The sequence below is a fragment of the Marmota monax genome, unplaced genomic scaffold (genome assembly GCF_021218885.2).
Source record: "Marmota monax isolate L192 unplaced genomic scaffold, Marmota_monax_Labrador192_F-V1.1 WCK01_AAM20220418_F8-fsc00062, whole genome shotgun sequence".
Classification (NCBI taxonomy): Eukaryota; Metazoa; Chordata; class Mammalia; order Rodentia; family Sciuridae; genus Marmota; species Marmota monax.
Window position 1 is genome coordinate 4,110,545 of NW_026695221.1, and position 19,662 is coordinate 4,130,206.

Sequence of the window (19,662 nt, forward strand, 5' to 3'; positions counted from 1 at the left end):
GGGAAGGCCCTTCCTCTTTCTCCCCTCTTCTCATGCCCTATAACTTTCTTCTCTCTACACTAGAAATATGAAAACTCACTAGCAAAAACCCTATATCCATGCTGCTATGACTTGCAATGGCATCTGTGTAACACAGGGTACAGGTGGCTGAGTCTCCACTTCCTTCTCCTTAGCATGTATCAAAGCTGGAAGTCACCTTCCACACTGACCATGCCATCAGGAAATGCTTCTTAAAGCCTACAGTTATTCACTTGATTCTGAGATATGTCACAGCCTCATGTTACACTGCTGAATGGGAAAAAATGAGCAATTTCTCTATTTAAATGTATAAATGAGGAATCATCCAGCGGTACCATATTTGTAGGCAAGTGTTTTAAAAGAGCATGTAGTGGATTTAAACTCTCTTCTCCAGTCAGCCCATGAAAGGGATGGTGGTGATGGAGGGGTGGTCTCTCATACTTTTTCTCTGTTGTCTTTTCCTTTATGTAAAACACTGCTGAAGTACACAGCCTTCTGCATTTCCTATCCACATCTTCTCCATGCTCTACAGAGAGGGTCTTGCACTAATGCCCTGATGGCAGGAAAACTGAGGACCTGGGAAATGGCAGGCTAGACTCTAGTGAATGCAGAGGAAGTAATGGAAGAGCAGAGGAGAATTGACAGTGGATGACCCTTTTATGTGCTTTTGCCTTTTTTTTTCTTAGGGTGAGGAAGTAGTTCTTCCCAGGAGCAATGCAGCATGTCTATCATGGGATGGAGCAGATGCCAAGAGGGGCAGTGGGCCTGCTCTCAGTGTGTCAGAAGGAATCCATCTACTGTTATGCTGCTTCCGAGGTTCCCATTGGAGATGAGAATTTCTCCAAGCAGGGCTTTTCTGTTCCCTTCACTGCTGTGCAGAGCTTGGTAGGGTGGGAGATTTTTCTTTCCAGTGACCATTTTTATCAATGGTCATAATTGAACAGAACAATGAGCTAAACATCTACAGGGTCTCTATTGTCCTTCCTTCTAGTCCCATCCTTCTTCCTCTACCACTCCCAGTTTGGGGTCTGGAATAGCATGGGCTACTGCCCCAGGCCACTAATTGTCTACAGCCTGAAATCTGCTCCTCTGTGTCTCTAATAGTAAAAAGGCTGAAAACAGCCATCTGCACAAAATACAATGAGCCATCAACATCCTTGTTTTCCTGGAAGCCTCAAGAAATGTCACTGACCCTACTTGTTTCCTGTTCCATTTTTCTGTGAGGTGTCTCCAAATAAGGTGAAAAGTACCAGTTTATATTCTGCTAATTAGCATCTGCTCCTTTATGATTGGGTGTCTGGAGATTGCTAAAATTTTTAGAAAGCCAAAAGAACAGCAGCCAAAGTTCTAGGTTACAATAAGGACTGACAGTCCCCTTTTCTGAACAGCTAATGATTAATAGATACTAGACTAATTGTGGTTCTTAATTTTGGCTACACACTGGAATCACTTAAGATCTCAAAATCCCTATACTCAGACTGCATCCCAGGGGTACCAAATCATACCATAGTCCCTGGGAGTAGGACCCAGGCATCTGTGTTTCTAAAATCTCTTAGAGATTCCAACAGGCAGCCAGATTTAAAATCCAGTGTGGTAGAGTGTGCATGCCAACTACCAGAGGGCTGGTGAAAATGCAGGTGCAGAGCTCCAGCACAGAAGGTTCAGATCCAGTAGGTTTGCAGTGTGGCCTGGTATTTTGTGTTTGTGACTTGCAGGGTGATGCTGTAGCTGTTGTTCTGGGACCAGACTTTGAGAAGCATTGTATTAAAGAGTCCCTGAGGCTCTTGGAAATAAAAATGGTCCAGGCTAAATGGGTTATTTTCTGTTGTGCCTTCAGTTCTTGTGGCTATGAAATTCCCTTACCTCCTACCAGGTTTACTTTGGACAGGTAAGAAGGGGTCCACCTAGTTATCCCTGGGCATTCCAGGGCTATTCCTAGAATGGAAGCTGTCTATGAAAGAGAGTCGTACAGCCAAAAGGAAAGGTGGACAGCACCACCTTTTCCTATCTTTCCCATTTCCAGAAGATTCTTCAAAAAAAATCCTTTGAGCTCCCCAAATTAAACTTCCTGAGGCCAGATGTCATCCTACTATTACCAAACAATGTTCTGTGCATAAGGGCTATGTCATAAATCACTGAACAGACTTCCCATTTGACAAGCAGGGAAGCCAAAGGATGCTATATAGTTTCTGATATAAAAGAAGGCATTATATACTAATTAGCAAATGTTTGGCAAATATCTTCTATGAACAACCATCTACCTATTTGATAAGACTAGAAGTTATAACGACATAAGACAATCAGGATTTTTACCCATATGAAATGTTATAATTTACAGAGCCCTTTTAGCAACCCATTATCACCCAGGCAAACTGGGTGATACCCACAAACCATTCCCCAGGAGACTCTAGAAAGAAGCTGAGAGGCTAGACCCCTCTGGGGCATGCACTGATATGGTCCCTATTTGCCTTCTCTTGTGGCAGTCCTTCAGGATTCCTCATAATGGATAATCAACCCTCTCTGCTGAAGATGCTCAGGTAGGAGCTGAGCTCTGGTTTCATCTTTACCTATACTAAAAAACATCTTGCACTTTGCACAGATGAGAGTTGGGGGATAGCTGAAACTGGGTGTGTGGTGATTTCACAGGATTGCTCTGTTCAAGTAGCGCATGCCCAAGGTGAAGATGCAAACATTTCTCTGTGTCCTCCACTCAGTCATGTTGCTGCGGCAGGAGAGGGAAAATGCTAGGGGCCTGCATTTTCTCCCTCCCTCTGAGCTTGTTCATATAGTAAAACACAGAGGCCCCACTGTGATTGTTGATCATAGCCAAAGCAAAGGCAGGTTTTGAAATTCATCCTAGATTTCTCCCACAGCTGCAGCCAACTAGACCTGAACCTTTCCCTCCCTCAGGGCCCACAGGCTGATGCCATTCCTCCAGTGGGAGCAGGGACAATCATGAAGTTGTCTTTTAATGTCCCACAACTGTTTCTTAAGGCTAAGAGTGATAGTAGGTGGGAGAGACATGACACAGTGAAAGAACAAAGGGAAGGGGAAAAAAGAGAGACAAAATCATCAGAAAATGATCCATAAAAAGGAAAGAGTAGAAAACAAACTGAGGGCTCTTTCTCTTCCTGCTTTCTCTTTCCTTCTAGGACATGTTCTGTGCTCCACGCGGCACACCTATGAACAAGGTCTGTGTCCTCCAGTGCCTGGTGGGTAATTGCAGTGGCTCATCATGTAGGCTGGAGATGGTAGCACTGTATCCTATGATCTATGGGTTTTATGGGGATTTTTAGGAGATTGGTAATAAGATCGCTCCAGTAAACAGTCTGGCAAGGCAGTAAAAGACAAGGCAATCGGCAATAGCACAGGTCGCATTCTAAATGACTGTCTGAACTAAGAGACTGCCACCAGCTGCCACATATGCCAAGGCTAACTTCATGATCTGAGGGTCTGGATCCAGAGAGAGCCCTGCAAATACTTGGTGCCTATGTTCACTTACTTGCCTATTTCATCTTATTGTTTGCCTAATTCCTTCCTCTGCACTTCAAGCTGCCCAGGGACCCTGGACAAAGTCACATTCCAGAGGTTCTAGCTCCAGAATTTTGACTCTAAGGAGTCCCTGTGAGAAAGTAAAGGATGCCCTCTAGACCCCCAACCCAGAATTTCCTCTGCCTCTTTACAGAGCTAAGCTTCATCAGCTATGATCCTGCCCCAATTTCACTACTACATATTTGATAACACTGTTGGGCAGCAAGTTTCCAAAAAGATTGATAGCAAGGTGTGGTGAGAATAGGATAAGAGAACCTGGAGGCCTTGGAACCTCTTGTCTCTCTGTGAGCTATGCAGACTTGGGTCTAGGCTCCAGACTAACATCAGAGGACCTTCTTGCTTTGCTCTATTTTGTGCCCACTGTAAATATGAACATTTTCTGGAAACCAGCTTTCTCTGTAAATACATTTGGTTGCCAAACAGGCCTTGTTGTAGGGCATCAATCATCTCAAGCCCTTTTTTTACAGGAAAAAAAAAATTACAATAATAACATTTCTATTCATGTTCTGCACCATGTATAAAAACCTTTCATATCCATTCTTACTACATCTTATTACATTCTTATTACATCCTTTCTTTTTACTTCCTCAGAGAAAACTTACAAGGGTCAATATTCTTTTACGTTACCAATTTATAAAAGAGGACACTGATGATAAAATGGTTGTCATTGCCCAAGGTCACAAGTTAATTCATAGATCTTGAATTCAGAGACACTACCCAGTTTTTCACCCATACTCTAAAGAGACTAATGGAAGATTCCAGATTCCAAGACAAAGGGCAATCCCGGCCGGAGACCACCCTAGCTTCTTCAGCAGGTATCCAACAGCTCTCTGACCTTCTCGGATCAGCACAGCTGATGAGCTGACCTAAGCATCCCCGTTCTGATGTACTCCATTTTGCTTTTTATGTTCTCTTTATTTATCCCCAGCTTAGGAAGCAGAGATTTAAATTTACTAGTCCCAAGTTGAATGTATAACCAAGAATCCTACCAACATCAGTAAATAAGCTTTATTCCATAGCATCTGCCCTGGAATCTCATGTAAAATTTACTATTGACTATGTCCAATTGATTTGATTGACGATAGTAACAATCAGTTAATTCTCCATAAGTGTTTTTAATATCTGGTTGGCATTTATTCAACTTGTTTTTCAACTAGCTGTACATGAATAGAATTTACGTGGTGGTTGCTATGTGTTAAATGAAAACCAAATGATTATTAAAAACATTTATTGAAGATTAATTCTGCAATAACTACCCGCACAATATCTATCAAAGTAAATCTTCCATAAATGCACATGTGAGAAGCTTAATTTAAATTGTTTTTACAAAGCAAACTTAAAGAAATTACTTTTATACAGGAGTTGACAGCTGCAAAAGCCAGGAACTAGGGATGCTTGTTTAGTCAACTAAAAAAAAAAAAAATAGATAGCATTCTTGGTCTTTCTCATCTACAAATTTGTAAATCACATGTAAAAACCAACAAAACACAAAGAAGCAAATGAAAAAAAAAAAGATTTCTGGTCAGTAAATTAAATTTATGTGTACTTTATTGATGATTAATAGTCTCTAAATGCCTGAAAACACTTGGAGCTGGCAATGGAGTTACCCTGTCTCCAAGGAATAACTCATTTATCATCTCAGGAAAGAGGAGGTAGAGGGTATTCTTAATACTTCCTATGAATTAAATAACAGAATTTCTGTAATTTACATTTTTGAAAATTAAATACTTTTTTTCTGCTTCAGTTTAACTCATTTCCTCCAGGGATGCCATAGCAATGATAGAAAATAGCCAAATACTCTTCTTCCCATACCCATCAACACAGTTGTTCTTACATTGGTGGAAATGATGATGAGGAGGAGGAGGAGAACTATGAAAACTGTACTGAGAACTTTTATGAGCTAAGCATGTTTTATTTTAATGAACATCCTTTTGATGGTCTTGTTATTTTTCCTGAGTTTTGGTCATTTGTTTGCTTGTTCGTGCTTGATAGGGTCTTGCTCTGTTGCCTAGGCTGACATCAATCACCAGGGCTCAAGCTATCCTCCGGTCTCAGCCTTCATAGTATCTGGAACTATAGATCCATGCACCAAACCTGTCTTTAGTCTTCATTGAGAAACCAGAGAAGTCAGATATGAAGGCGAAACTGAATTCTCAGAAGCTATGAAGAAGAGCAAGGAACAGTTTTGGAAAACAGGACCTAGCAAAAAGATATGTATGGAATGCCATCATCAAATGAAGTAAAAGAGAGAAGCCACAAGGTTCACAATGTCCAATGAGCCAGATCAACCAGCATAACTCTAAGCCCACTCCTCTTGAGTGAAATAGCTGTAAAAACCCCCAATTCAGGAAGGCATTGGGGTTTATATCACTGAGGAATAGAGAGATTTCTTCTTTGAGAAAGGACTTTTGCCTCTGACTTTCTCTATAGGAAAATGTGGTCTCTTTGTGAAATGATGCCCTGCACTTCCTCAGAATTCTTGTGACATTGTGAACTTTGGACAAAGCTCCACCTCCCTGGCCTTGTTCACTCATCCAAAAGTCTGAGGAGGTAAAAGCAGTGAGGCCCCAGATTTGCTCCTGGGTAATTGTCAATGGTGCATTTTATTAGGCCAATGGGAGAAAAGCTTGTCCACTCAGAAACTAGAGAACAGCTCCTGCCATGGATAATCCACTGTCAGTCACTGGAATTTCATATATCATAAAGTGAGGAAGGAGTCAGTCTGCAGAACACTAACTTTGCAAAGCAAACATTTTTTACAATTACAGGTATCCCAGCAGTTTTCACTGTAGAAGTTTAAAAGGAAAGCCCAAAATGGTTGGTTATTTGGAGACTATCATCCATTTTCCTTTAACCTACCTAGCCAGTATCTCTATGGGCCTGGAATCTAGTAAGATTTAAACTACATGCATGCACACACAATTTCTTATCTACGGTGCTTCTCCTGAACGAGGTTATTAACTCTTTGACCTTATGGAGCTCTAGTGTGACCTCAGAGAATAGATAGAATCTTGTTATCTTGTAATGAGTTTTATGGCTTATTTCAGTACATTGCAGCCATGTTTCTCTGGTGATTAAGGCAATTATCAGCCCAAGCATTTCAGGATTATGAATGATGAAGCTCTCTCCAGATACTGAAAGGAGCTAGGGAATGTTCTGACCACTTCTTATCCTATTCAGTACTTATTCCCACTTTCCTTCCTCAACATAGATAAACAGACTATGCATTGTTTCTGTAAGCCCCGTGTGCCCCTTCTACCCTATACTTGAATATGGTTATCAGAGCAATGATTTTTCAATTAAAACTGATTTCTGTAAATCCCCTACTTACCATTAATTGTTGCCATGCACAGAGTTTTAATTACTCTTATTATTGCTTAGGATTTAGGAAAAGAAATCATTTGATCTGAACTGTCCATCTTCTGTGAGCGTGCTACAGCTGAGTAGCAATGCTTTTCTGAATACATCTGTGTATAAGCATGACTGACCTGTCACCATGCATGGGTGGATGACGTTGGGAACATCAGGGGATGTCATAGGGCCCAGTTTTGTCTGTGCCTTATGTTTTGTTGTTTGACAGATTCTTATACTTTTCATTTGAATTCATGTGATCCAGGATGATTTTTTATTCCTCTTTGTCTACTTTTTTGGGTGTGCCACAAACAGTAGAGCATGGATATTCCTCAGGTAGGGATCCAATATCTATGAGGTTCTACATTCTCACAGCATTTAATCAGGGGATAAGAGTGTGATAATGGTTTACATTCCACTTTGCCACTGTCAACCCCCTCTTAGCAATGCAAAGAATTAGGGTATGTTGATATGACAAAAGGGTGCTACATGTTGGTGAGAATATGTTTCCAAAAGAACTTATGTCTAAGCTGTACTTAGGATATAAAATGTGGCTAAAGAAAATTACTTAAAATAAAAATTTTAAATATCATTTCTAGTGGATTAAAAATATTTATTTGTAAATTAACTCATGTAGGTTAACTTTTTCTCCCAGGTTTGGTTCCTAAAATAGTCAGGGACAATAATATCTTTGATTCAGCATGGAATAGTGAAAAAAAATAAGATATGCATTTATATCCCAATTCTACCATTTACAAACTACTTGGATTTGGGGAAAATGTTTAATTTTTGTTAAGGCTTAATTTTATCACTTATTAAATGGGAATCATCTATAGAATTCTGGAATGTGGCAAAAATCAAATAAAATCAAGTCTAAAAAATTCCCACCAGACTTCATGGCCTATACATATATGATTGTGCACCCCTGAAACTGTCTTCCATAGCTTATCCTTCCTTGCATTAGAAGTTAGGGGGCTCCCCAAACAGTCTCTTCACTATGATGTTTTATACTGTAGCCCACAAACACTATGTACTTACCCTCTGTGAAGCCATTTTCAAAGGTTACAGACACACTATGCCATTCCTAACACTTTAATAACCTATTGATGGCCATCCCTGCACTTAGGAAAATCCCTAATGGTGAGACTCTCAAGTTTGAAGTAAGCTCTGAATTTCTTTCTTTGCTCAGAGCTCATATTTTCCTGGGATCAAATGCTTCTGAGTCTTGAGAACTTGCCTTGCTATTTCTGGAACCCTTTTTATGATCCACTTGACCTTTAGTTAAGGACAGTTTGTGGGGGATATAATCCCACTGATAAAATGTGTAGGATTTAAGATGAGTTAACCCAAAGTTATCAGGCAGTTCTTTGAGAGTTTGAAAACCAAACATTTATGCATAGACTAAAGTCTAGGAGACCTGAAAGTCAGCATATCAGTTTCATTTCCTCTTTTGCATATTCTGGCCCCATATTATTCTGGACTTGGGGCTTTACACATTCCTTGCCAAACACATTATAGTGTGTATGTGACCCATATTGAACCAATAAGCACATCCTTGTATTTCTTCTGCAATATAAAAAATCAATACCGAAAACCAGGAAATATGTCTTCCTGGGAATAGTAGTCTAAAATTGAAACAAAACTCCAAATGTTGAAAAAGCAGAAATTGAAACCCCCTCCAGAGTTCATTTCTTTTCAATTTCCCACTATACATTTCTGTTAGGAGGTGTCAAGAACTGTCTGATGGTTATCACATCCCTCCATTCTTTCCTGGCCAAATTGCAAAATTTGGCAAAGATATCCTAAGTGTGAGACAATGCATAAAGAATGTTAGTACCGTTTATGCTAAAATGTATTCTAAAAAGGTAATGTACAATAAAACATCCGGAACTTCATCTAAAATCTGCATGAGTAGACCAAGATGCTGAATATTCTGGGGAAATATTCTACTTACGAAAAAAGTTCTAACCATCTTCTTTTCAAATTGATGCTTATAGAAAGTGTTTCTGAGAATGAACATAAGTTAAGGTATGAGAGACAAAATGTAACTCCTACAGACTTTGCAATATGAAATTTAGAAGAAAGTCTTATGCATCAAAATTAGAAACACAGAAAAGGGTCAGAGGGTGTTCGTTCAGGCAATGAAACCTATAGTTTCTGCCCAACTATTCAGTTTTGCCACTGTACCTTGAGAGCAGCCATAGACCCTGTGCAGAAGAATTAGTACAACTGTGTTCTCAGAACTCTTTATTTATGGAAACATCATTGTGCAGTTATCCAGCACATGGCCTTATCATTAAAACATATCCGGCACTCTTTCCTATCCCTCTGAGATAGTCACTGCATTTCTCTTTGCCTCAATGTTTTTATCCATGACATTGCTAATAATAGCATCAACCTAAAGTGATAATTGCAAGGGTTACCTTCTGTAAATAAAGCACTTAAATTAGGGCCTGGAGTGTAGTCAAGCTCAATCCAGGGTACCTTATTATATGGATTCAGAGTATTAGGAGCCCAAATCCTGGACCCTGCGAAGCTAGTAAGTTGTATTATGATGATCTTGAAAGGAGGTGTACTATAGAAAAAACATTTGGAAGTTTTGGGTAGCAAGCATAACAAACTAAGATAAATTATGGGATCCTAGCTCCTCTTATAAAACACCCAAACACACATCGGCATATCACCATCTTAAATTCTTTTCCAGAAAATAAAAGAAAAATAAAGGAAGAAAAAATTTCCTTTTTACCCAAATTGGCCATGGGGAAAAAATGTATTTTTCAATTTTCTTAAGACAAAGTCATCATGTTGATAAGATATTTAGGGAAGGAAATTGAGAAATCCCGTGCCTTAGCCCTTTTAAGTCTATTCCTAAAAGTGATACACCATTATAAAGATAATCCATACATAGAAGAACTTCTCAATCCTTGTTGACAAACTCATAATTATATAGTATTTGAGATAATAAACTTCAAAAGCAACTAATAAATTTGGGCCTCCCTTCAGCGAAGGAGGCTGAATAGTAGAAACCCTTTGGCTGATACTATGTGTAAGCCAACAGACTGAGGTTGAGAGAAGGAGTTGGCTATTAATGAAATGAAGGGAGCAGGGAATTCCTTAGGGCAGTGTCAATCACAGGCCCTAGAATGAAGTTTCTCAAGATCCAACCACATTCTGCTGGAACCAGAAGTTCAGGCATGATCACTTATATCACAGACTCAGGTATGATTGCGTATATCCACATTTTCTATATGAGTAGGCAAATGAGCAACTTTGGCCTTGAAATAGATTCACCCACACACTCTGTGTTCCCCTGAGATATTCTGCAGGGTTATCTTACAACAGATGAGGATAAAAAAAATCTCAGAATTTCTGTGGACACATGATGTTAACCAATTGCAAAATTCTACACTTGAGACACATTTTGGGGCAGTGTATATCTTCAGGACACACCTTCAAGCTCAGGTCTGAGGACTCCTTGCTGTGCTTTTACAGGTCTCCCAAAGACACTCAGGTGAGCTGGCCTGATTTCATGTTCTACAACTGACAGATCTGCAGGCTTGGCGAAGGCAGGTGCCCACTTCTGTATATGCAGCAACTATACAGAAAGCAGTGAGGGTGTATTTTTTGAATGACTGAATGCATAACATGGTTATTGGGTGGAGCTGGTGCACTGTACCTTCTTATGGCAGAGTAAGCTCACTTGCATAAGCTGCTGTACAACACAGTCAAGAGTGAGAGCTGAGTAAGGCCCCAAGGGACTGTCTGGTTCCTCGTGAAGAACAGATCCTTAAAGGGGACTTAATGTCATTAACAGCATTGGTCTCTTGGGTCTTGCATAATTGTGGAGTGTAGCCAGTGCTCAGACTACGTAGCTCACATGCATACCCAGGTACATGGTGTGCTGGAACAGTTAGCAGGCTTCCTGCAGTCTCCTGGGCCAGGGCCGGCACTGCCAAGGCAGGCAGTGAAGAGAGAGCGTCATGTCAGCAGGTGTCTCCTGTTGATGGAATCATGCCTTAATTCACCCTGAGCTGTGCTATTTAATTACCTTGATCCATGCTTTGTTTTGCTAAAGTGAATGTCACAGATCGAGTATTACTTGTTGAAAATAATGTCAAAGGCTTGAATGACTGTAATAGGAGTTGAAATATGATCTCTCTTTTTCCCTCAACCATTCTCTCATTCCCCTTTCTCAGGTTCCTTTTCAGTCTCTTTTGTTTCTTTTAAGTGTAAAATGTAAAATATTAATTTTGAGCAGAAGTAAAATTAAGCCCTCTGGAAACGATTCTGGGAAACCAAGCCATCGTTTGACTTAATTAAGAAGCAATTATGCTGAAGATCCTATATTAAGGTTTCACGTTGCTGGTACCGACAGAATTGCTCTTAGAGAAGTCAAGTCAGCCAGCAGCGGGGGAATGAGGGAGAGGACAGGACGATAATTGGACAGATGAGAAAAAACAATGTTTGCTATAGTGATGGAAGAAAAAGAATGGAGGAAATTTTAATTGATTTGGCAATTTCTCAACTCCATCTTTCGGAAGGTTAAGATGAGGACATGGGTACTCTAGTATTGCTATGTCCTCCAAACTCTTTGGACATCCCCAGAATGGACTATCTGCATCTCTCTCTCCTCCTCTCCAACCCAGGTGTTTGAATAGGCAGGGGAGAATGGGCTGTGTGTATAACAAAACTCCAGGGAGCATGGTTAGCCCCCTGTGGCTCTAGGGATGGCAACAACTAATTAGTCCCACAAATTTATGGGCTCCAGGGATGCGAGCAGATGGGTATTTAAGTTAACAGCACATCCAATTTGTCCTCCATTAATTCCAGAGTGATACCTGAGTTTATTGGAGTTTTATATTGTTTCATCTGCTTCAAAGTCAGTTCTCTCACTTCCCCAAATTGTTATTTTTTAGAAAAGCCACTCTCTAGGTCTCTCTCAAGTTTCTGGAATGGCACACTGACTCAACTGCATTGATGGAGGACTCCTAATAATCTGGCTCCTGCTATGTCTTCCACCTACTGGGCTCTTCCCAAGTTCTTCCCGTTTACACGATTTCACTTTGTATGTTCATTATTGTTTTCAACCTGGCCAATAGTTCCAATGTGGCTGCAAGTTTGTGTTATCAAATGACCCTCCTCTAAACATGATCAGAATTTTGATGGGTATCTCTTTTTGTGCTCTGCTTTGGTGAAGAGTCATTTTATGGAATGAAGTCTTAACATCTGGATCCCAGATTTTTTTAAAATATTTTTTAGTTGTTGATAGATCTTTATTTTTTTATTTATATGTGGTGCTGAGAATTGAACCCAGTGCTTCACACATAACGGGCAACGGTGCTACCACTGAGCCCCAGCCCCAGCCTCTGGATCCCAGAATTTTAAGGAAATTTATTGATCATCCACACCAGTAATTTGCAAATGGTGTGACACTCGCAGCTACCACCAACTCTATTCTTACTCCTTTCCTCCCAAATAGAGTGGATGGTCACTGACAAGTTCTCACACTGGAGAAAGTAAGCATGGGAGAAAGTTCAAGCCCCCCAGACAGATGTCAACACATGAGAGTCAGGTCTTCTTTCCTCTCAGGGCTCATGAGACCAGAGATTTGTGATTGTCTCAGGGAGGCCATACCAAGGTGGGGCCCTATTCCTACCTCCACCTCTTCTCCTGGGGGCAGTCAGAGAAACCTCCCTTCTCTCTTTGTTTTTAAAAGAATTCTACTTTGGAATACCTACCACCATTCCAATCTAACTTTCTTAGATTAAGTACTTAATACTATGGCCTAGCAGCTAAACAGAAGGTGGACTCCAACAGCCTTTGGTTACTGATGAGGAGAAACCCAGCAACAGATAGAGCCATGTTCAACCTGGGCAGTGCCTCAGTCACCTATGAAGATTCAAAGCAATACTGACGCTTAGGACCCTTGCAGAGATTCTGAGGAGTTTGGGAATGAGTAGGGCAGGAACATCTCGGAGTATTGAAAAACAGGTAATTCCCATATTGAGGAGGGTGAGGTGACTGGCTTTAGGAGGCAGAGCACTTAATTGGAGTCACCTGTGGAGTGAGACATCATGCAAATGTGGCCTCTGGATTTTCAGTGTCACATGTCACTACTCCTAGTACAGGGTAACTTCTGAAGCAGTGGGGTAGAGTTAGCCTCGTTAACAAGACACAAAATAACAAATTAGGTCAATCCCATGGTTCATGAAGCACCAAAATATGGCTTGTCAGAGCCTGCAGGGATCCTCTTTGGGGGAGGATAATTTCTTCCCTGAACTTTACCTTCAAAGGATAAGAAGGAGAAATACTGTACCATTCTTTGTTAATAATCTGTTTTAAGATATGTGAATCTAAACCTTTCTTGAACCCATTTTTGCTTTTAGTCTTTGTCTTATTGTCACAATAATAACTTGCATGTGTTGATCCTTAGAGCATCAGAAGTACTGTTTCCTACACTTTGGCCTCCTACTTTTCTCAGGCTTAAAGAAGCCCTTTGAAGATTATATTCTTCCCAGCTGCCAAGGAGGTTATAGAAGCAGCATGAGATCACAGAAGAAAGAAAACAAAAAGACATCCTCAGAACTGGAGCCTCCTGCTTCCCTCCTCTTCCAGGATGGCTACTCCCATCATTCCCGGACTCAATAGAACCAGAGGAAGAACGGGGCCACCCACGTTTGACAGGTTGCCGACCTTTCCCAAGAGAGTGCCAGAGAGGTCACTGCACAGTGGGGCAGGGGCAAAGTTTCTGCTTCAGAAAGACTCTTCCAATTCTCAGTTTAACCGAACAATAGTTAAGTCCTGCAATTCCCAACTATGCTAGAACTGCATACCTGACTTATTAGGTAGGATGTCTGTGGTGTGATAGGAAAAAAACGAAATGTCATTTTTTTAGACTTCTAAGGTTTCTTTACTGAAATCAGCATTTTTATTTTAACTACCATATCCTTGTCTTGGAGGAAAACAATGCTACCAACAAAGAATAATGATCTAGTTAGTAACATCTTATTAAATTTCCAAATCAGAAAAGAAAAATAAATATGTGTGTGTGTGTGTGTGTGTGTGTGTATATATATATATATATATATATATATATATATATATATAATCAGTTATATTTTTCCTTTCTGAACTGTATGCCTGCAATTATCTCTGTGCTAAGAAATATCTTAGCATTCTAGAATGTTACATTGTACATATACTACTGTGGCTAATGTTTTCTTGAACTTTTGAGAAAGGCAATAAGAGATAGTCCCAACAGTTTGGGCTCATATGGTTTGATTTTCAGTCTCAGTTTTGCCACTCACTACCTGGGTGGCCTCAGTGAAATTACTCAGCCTCTCTGTCTCTCATCAGTATTCTCATCTGTTAAATGGGCATGATAGCACTCACTGACCTTCCATGGTTGTTGTGATGATCAAATGAGAAGATTCTTGCAAAGTTTCTTAGACTAGTGACTATATGCACTCCATGAGGCTAAGCTATTATTGTTTTTATTATTACTATTATTCTAAATTTTAAATTTTAATTATGTTTTATATAGCATGCAGAAAGAATGAAACTGTTTGTATTCTACAGATAGTAAAACTAATTTTAAGACATTTTTCAAGTTTTTGCATCTGTTGGTGTCAAAGACAGGGAACTAAGATCTAAGTTAGCAGAAGGCTATCCTTAACAAGGACCTTTGAAAAAAGGAAGAAGGAGTGTGAGTCATGGCAGATAGGACTCAAACTAGCATGTCCCATTTTAGTCTGAGCAATTCCAGAATAATGCTTTATTTATGATTTATTAGGAAACTTTCTAAGACTGCTTTTGAATAAAGTTTTTCAAAGTTTTTAAATTTAAATTAAAAAAAAAACAACCTTTAGACTGTCCTGACTCCCTTATATGAAGATTGCATTCCTAATCTTATCAATAGGGTACAATTTCCCTCTAGTGTAACTACCAAGAATTGATATATGAGTACTCTTCCTGCCAGAAAAGATCTATCTGCATGGCAACACAGAGTAGCCCAACAACAAGGAGCTCCTACAATAATTGTGGTCACATCATTGGTGCCACCTGATGATATATGGCTATGGAGGACTCAGCCAATGAGGGTGATTTTGATTTGTTGATTATTAGCCTAGAGAGAAGCTATAGGAAGAGACCAGGATCAGGATCTGGGAAGCAAATAGAAAATGATACCATTGCTGAGAGCATATTTTCTGCAAATGTACTGATGTTTATCTAATGCTTATGATATCTCTGCAAGGCACCTTCTTCTTAAACCACCAGATTGTTGAGCTAGTTTGACTTTACTCAGAAAAAAAATTCATACAAGCTATCTGCTTAAGGACTGTGTGTTTTTACTATTTTTGGCTTGGACACAAGAACTTGAAAGAAGATGGGTGACAATGAAGATGAGCAGAAAACAGGTTTAGGAGTAGGTATACCCCTCTTTGGTGATGGTACATGGGGGACCAGATGTCTAGCTGCAGGTTAATAGCCTTGAGTGCTAATCTACATTTGTTAGCCAGAAGAACAGGATGAGCAAGCAAAGAAGCTGGCTTTATAAGTAAAGACCACTTAGACACAATGGCCTAGAGTGGGACAACTGAAAAATATCTGAGCATACATGTGGAGCCCTTGCACACACCCATGAGAAGTGACTATGGCCTGTGCAGAAGACAGGCTCAGGACCTACATCCATTGGTACTCTGGGATGAATGTCCCAGCCCTGCCATGTGGACCTTGATAGACTTTTTTGGGGAGGGAAATGAGCACAGCTTTTTTGGCACTAACTGGGAGACAGAGTGGACAGCTTGTACATCCATGGCATCCATCGACTTGGACAAAGAAGCAGATGTTTCATTCAGTAGTCGAGAGGGAGACAGGAGACTCTTTGGACACGAAAGAAGCCAACTATGATAGGCAATCTGGGTTCTTTCCCAATCTCCAAGATGACAATCTTACTCCCGAGCCAACATCATTGTGAAAAAGGCAATAGCAAAGTCCAACTCTGCTCCAAGTTAGCCAACAAATTGGACAGGGGCTAAGAGTCAATCAATAAGGGTTAGTGGCTACTATGTGCACTATCTTATCAAAGCCTCTCTCTTACACTGCAAAGGCTTTACAGTCTGCATTTTACTCATGGCAATGTGGTTTCCCAGAAGAGGTACACTAACTCTGAAAGTCCCACAAGCTAGGAGGGGAAAAGTCATGGAGAGCTCACATTGCTGCCACTCTGAGCCCATTCTTATTCCACCCCTGGAGAAGTGTAGATATAGTGCAGTCACTGCTACTATAGTTGCAACTATAAGTATACATTTGCAAGGAACTTCATATATACCAGATATTCTGCATTATGTTATTTAATGCTGACCACAACCAAGTGAAAGGTACAAAGAGATTATTTCCATTTGGGCAGTGGAATAAATGAAGTTTAGAGAGGAGAACTGGAAATCAAGTCTTTCTGCATCCAAGACATGAATGCTTAACATCTTATCTTCAGTGGGGCTGTATGTCTCCCTTCTGATTCTCTTACTCAGTTGTTGTCATTAGTGTTCAAAATTGGAACAGAAATGCTGGCTTAAATATTTAAGCGAATATACATGTAAAAATGATGTATGAGCAAGTATCTATGTCTCCCTATTCACATATAATTTCTATAACATGTTAATAGTTAACTATGCATACTAGGCTCTATTCATGAAAATATACTATTTGTAATGTTTACAACTATACAAAGCAGGGAAAAATTGGATTCAAATTTATATATAGAGAAACTGAAGCTCAGGAAAAAAAAATTGTCAAAACCACAAAATTAATAAAGACTGGAACAAGAATTCAAACTTAAGGCCATTTAGTTTTAAAAGCTCACACTTTATTTACTTTTTTTTTTATTCTGGATTGTCCTTGTGTAAAATGATCCTAAACTGACTTCAAAGGAGTATTATAAGACCTCTCCAGCACAAAAGCTTGAGGAATACATTACAAAATAAGTCTACAAGTATTTAATATTGGAAATTTTTTTGGTCAAAGTATGCAAATACCAGAAAAGCTAGTTTAGACTTAGAAGAAAGCTTTATTTTCATTACTGCATTATGCAGAGGAAGAGTCTCTATGAGAAAGAATTTTTTTGTTCGGGGGGCTTGAAATTTCCTCTGAGCAGCTCTTTCAAGAAGAGTTATTAGAATTTATTTTCAATTATACACCAGAATAAGCCGTCTGCAGTATAGTTAACTTTCAATTTCAGCCAATTTTCGACGCATTCAATCATAGATGGCTCAGTGATTAAGAATCTATGTTGCAAAACAATTCCCACTTTGCAACAATGCAATCAAACAGATCTACAACTCATAACACAGTATCCAATGCTTTTTCAGCTCACTGGTGAGGTGAAATAGAATTTACCAACCATCTCTGTTTACCCAGTGTGCTCCAAGCTCATTTGCAAACAGATCCGCAAGTCGTAACAGCTCGCAAGGGGTTTGGATTCAACATAGCCTTGAAGAGATAGACTTGGGCTGCTTTGGATATTCATGACTTTGGGCTGTCTCATTTATTCCCTCTGCCATAATATGCATTGGCTGAACATAACATGCCATAAGAACCAGAATTCCTCCCTTTGCAATTCCGAAACCACTTACCATGGTAGGAGTTCTGATTCATTAACAAGACCAAAACAGGTTTTATGTCCAGCTGTTTGCTCTTCTAAGTAGCATGGTTATGTGTGTGTGTGCATGTATGCGTGCGTGTGTGTGTGTGTGTGTGTGTGTGTAAGGGAGAGCAAGACAGAAAGAGAGTGAGACATAGACAGAGAGACAGAGGAAGCCCTAGTTGAAACACTGAAAAGGATATCTAGTAAACTTAAACTCCTTTAAAACTTTGGATAATAGAACAATCTTAATAAAACCTCTAAGTTTCAGAAATTGAATCACTCCATAGAAATTGCTTTGGTAGAGCTTCACTTTTAGTTTAATATATCAGACATGAAGTTCCATTTGGGGTCAGGGGGATGGGAGGGATGGATAAAAACAGAAAAAGAACAACTTCTCAAAGAAGATTGACTATCTGCTGACTGAAATATCCAATGGAATGGGAAAATACTCTGAATTTTAGACTAGTCCTTTGTAAATCATCATCTAATAACATGAATGGGTAAATCAGAGACCCAATATTAAGAAATAATTCATGCAGACTCAGTTGATCTCTCTTCCTTTGGCACACAGGTTATGGCAAAATGGATTACAATGCCAAACCTTCAAATCTCTGAATGGCATTCATATACAGTGGGAAAAAACATCAGAACTCATACATACATGATCTGAATGAAACTGTTCAAGCATGATGGAGAGGAAAAGAGGAGCTGTGGCTGCTCTGTAAACACAGAATAAGAGAACAAATTAGATATATAAAGGGGACTTTGCTTATACAGATCTAATAAAAAGTTCTCATGAGGTTTTGCAAGAACTCGAAGAATGTCTAAATTAAATTGCATAAGAACCTGCTCAGTGAGTGCTTTGTCCTGTACCCATCTGTGACAAAAATCACGATGAAATACAAAAGGAAACTCAAAGAAGAGGTTCAAAACAACAGGCTGAGATGAAAAAGTGAACTATGGATCCAAGGAGCAAAGGGGAATTCTTTCAGGTCAGTAACAAGGACTCCATGGGATCCATGGCACAGTGGAGGATTCAGCTACTGGCATAAAGGAAAGATTTGAGATATCCCTAGTAAGTTCCCAGGAAAAGAGGCGACATGACTGAAGAAATTAGGGAGAAGACAGTGAATATGAAGAAAATTCAACATAAGAAAAAGCACCCCTAAAGCAAACAGCCAAATAAATACATTAAAAAATATTCAATTATAGAATATAGGAAAATATAACTGAAATTAAGAAATAAAGTCACCTGCAGAGCAAAAGAGCACTCCCATTTTTGGAATTTCAGAATGATTGATGCTGAAACATAACTTTGCTTAAATAATCTAGCATTGAAGAAAAAGTAAGTATACCCTGGCATCTGTGAAACCCAAAACAAACAAACAAACCAATAAAGGCTAAGAAGGCTTCTCAAGGTGATATCCCATGGCAGATGATGCTAGAGCAGTGTCTACGAGAATTTGAGAAAATAAAAGGTGACTCCAAAATATTATGGCATTTTCAAACATGCAAGCCAATCAAAATAGGAGAGGGAGGCCAAAGCCTTTCTTGGTTGTAAAACCATAATGCATTAAAATTTAAAATTAGGACCAAAAACAATTATGGAATTTATAGCGACAATAGTGAATGACAATGGCAAAATAATGACATAATTAACAGAACGTGGGAGAAGTATTACGGCTCTCATTACCACATCCTTTCTGTTATGAGTTGGTTGCTACAGTCTATATTGAAAACATGTAGCTGAAAAGACATTCTAATCTCTTAATGGCTTTAATCTCTTTTATTAATATTAAGGGAAACTTTTGGAAAACAATCTACATTGTGATTTAAAAATCTATCATGGCTTTGATAATTTTTAGCAATAATAGGGACAAAGAATGGAATCTAAAGTTGAGAAATAAAGTTGATTGAAAATTCTGTCAGTTTGGGTGCTCTCTGTGAATTGAGTGTTTCACTCTCTCTGGAAACACACACACACACACACATACATACACACACACACACACACACACTGCATTTATTGAATTCCTAGCAAGTGAAGAACTTTTTATACATTGCCCATAAACTTTCCACAACACCTCTACCTTACATAT

General features: G+C 39.4%; 1 protein-coding gene across 1 annotated transcript in view; it reads right to left on the bottom strand.

The window, feature by feature from the left end:
* The window catches only part of Ntm (neurotrimin), a 978,825-nt gene that overhangs the window by 669,988 nt on the left and 289,175 nt on the right, over positions 1-19,662 (bottom strand). The window lies entirely within an intron of this gene.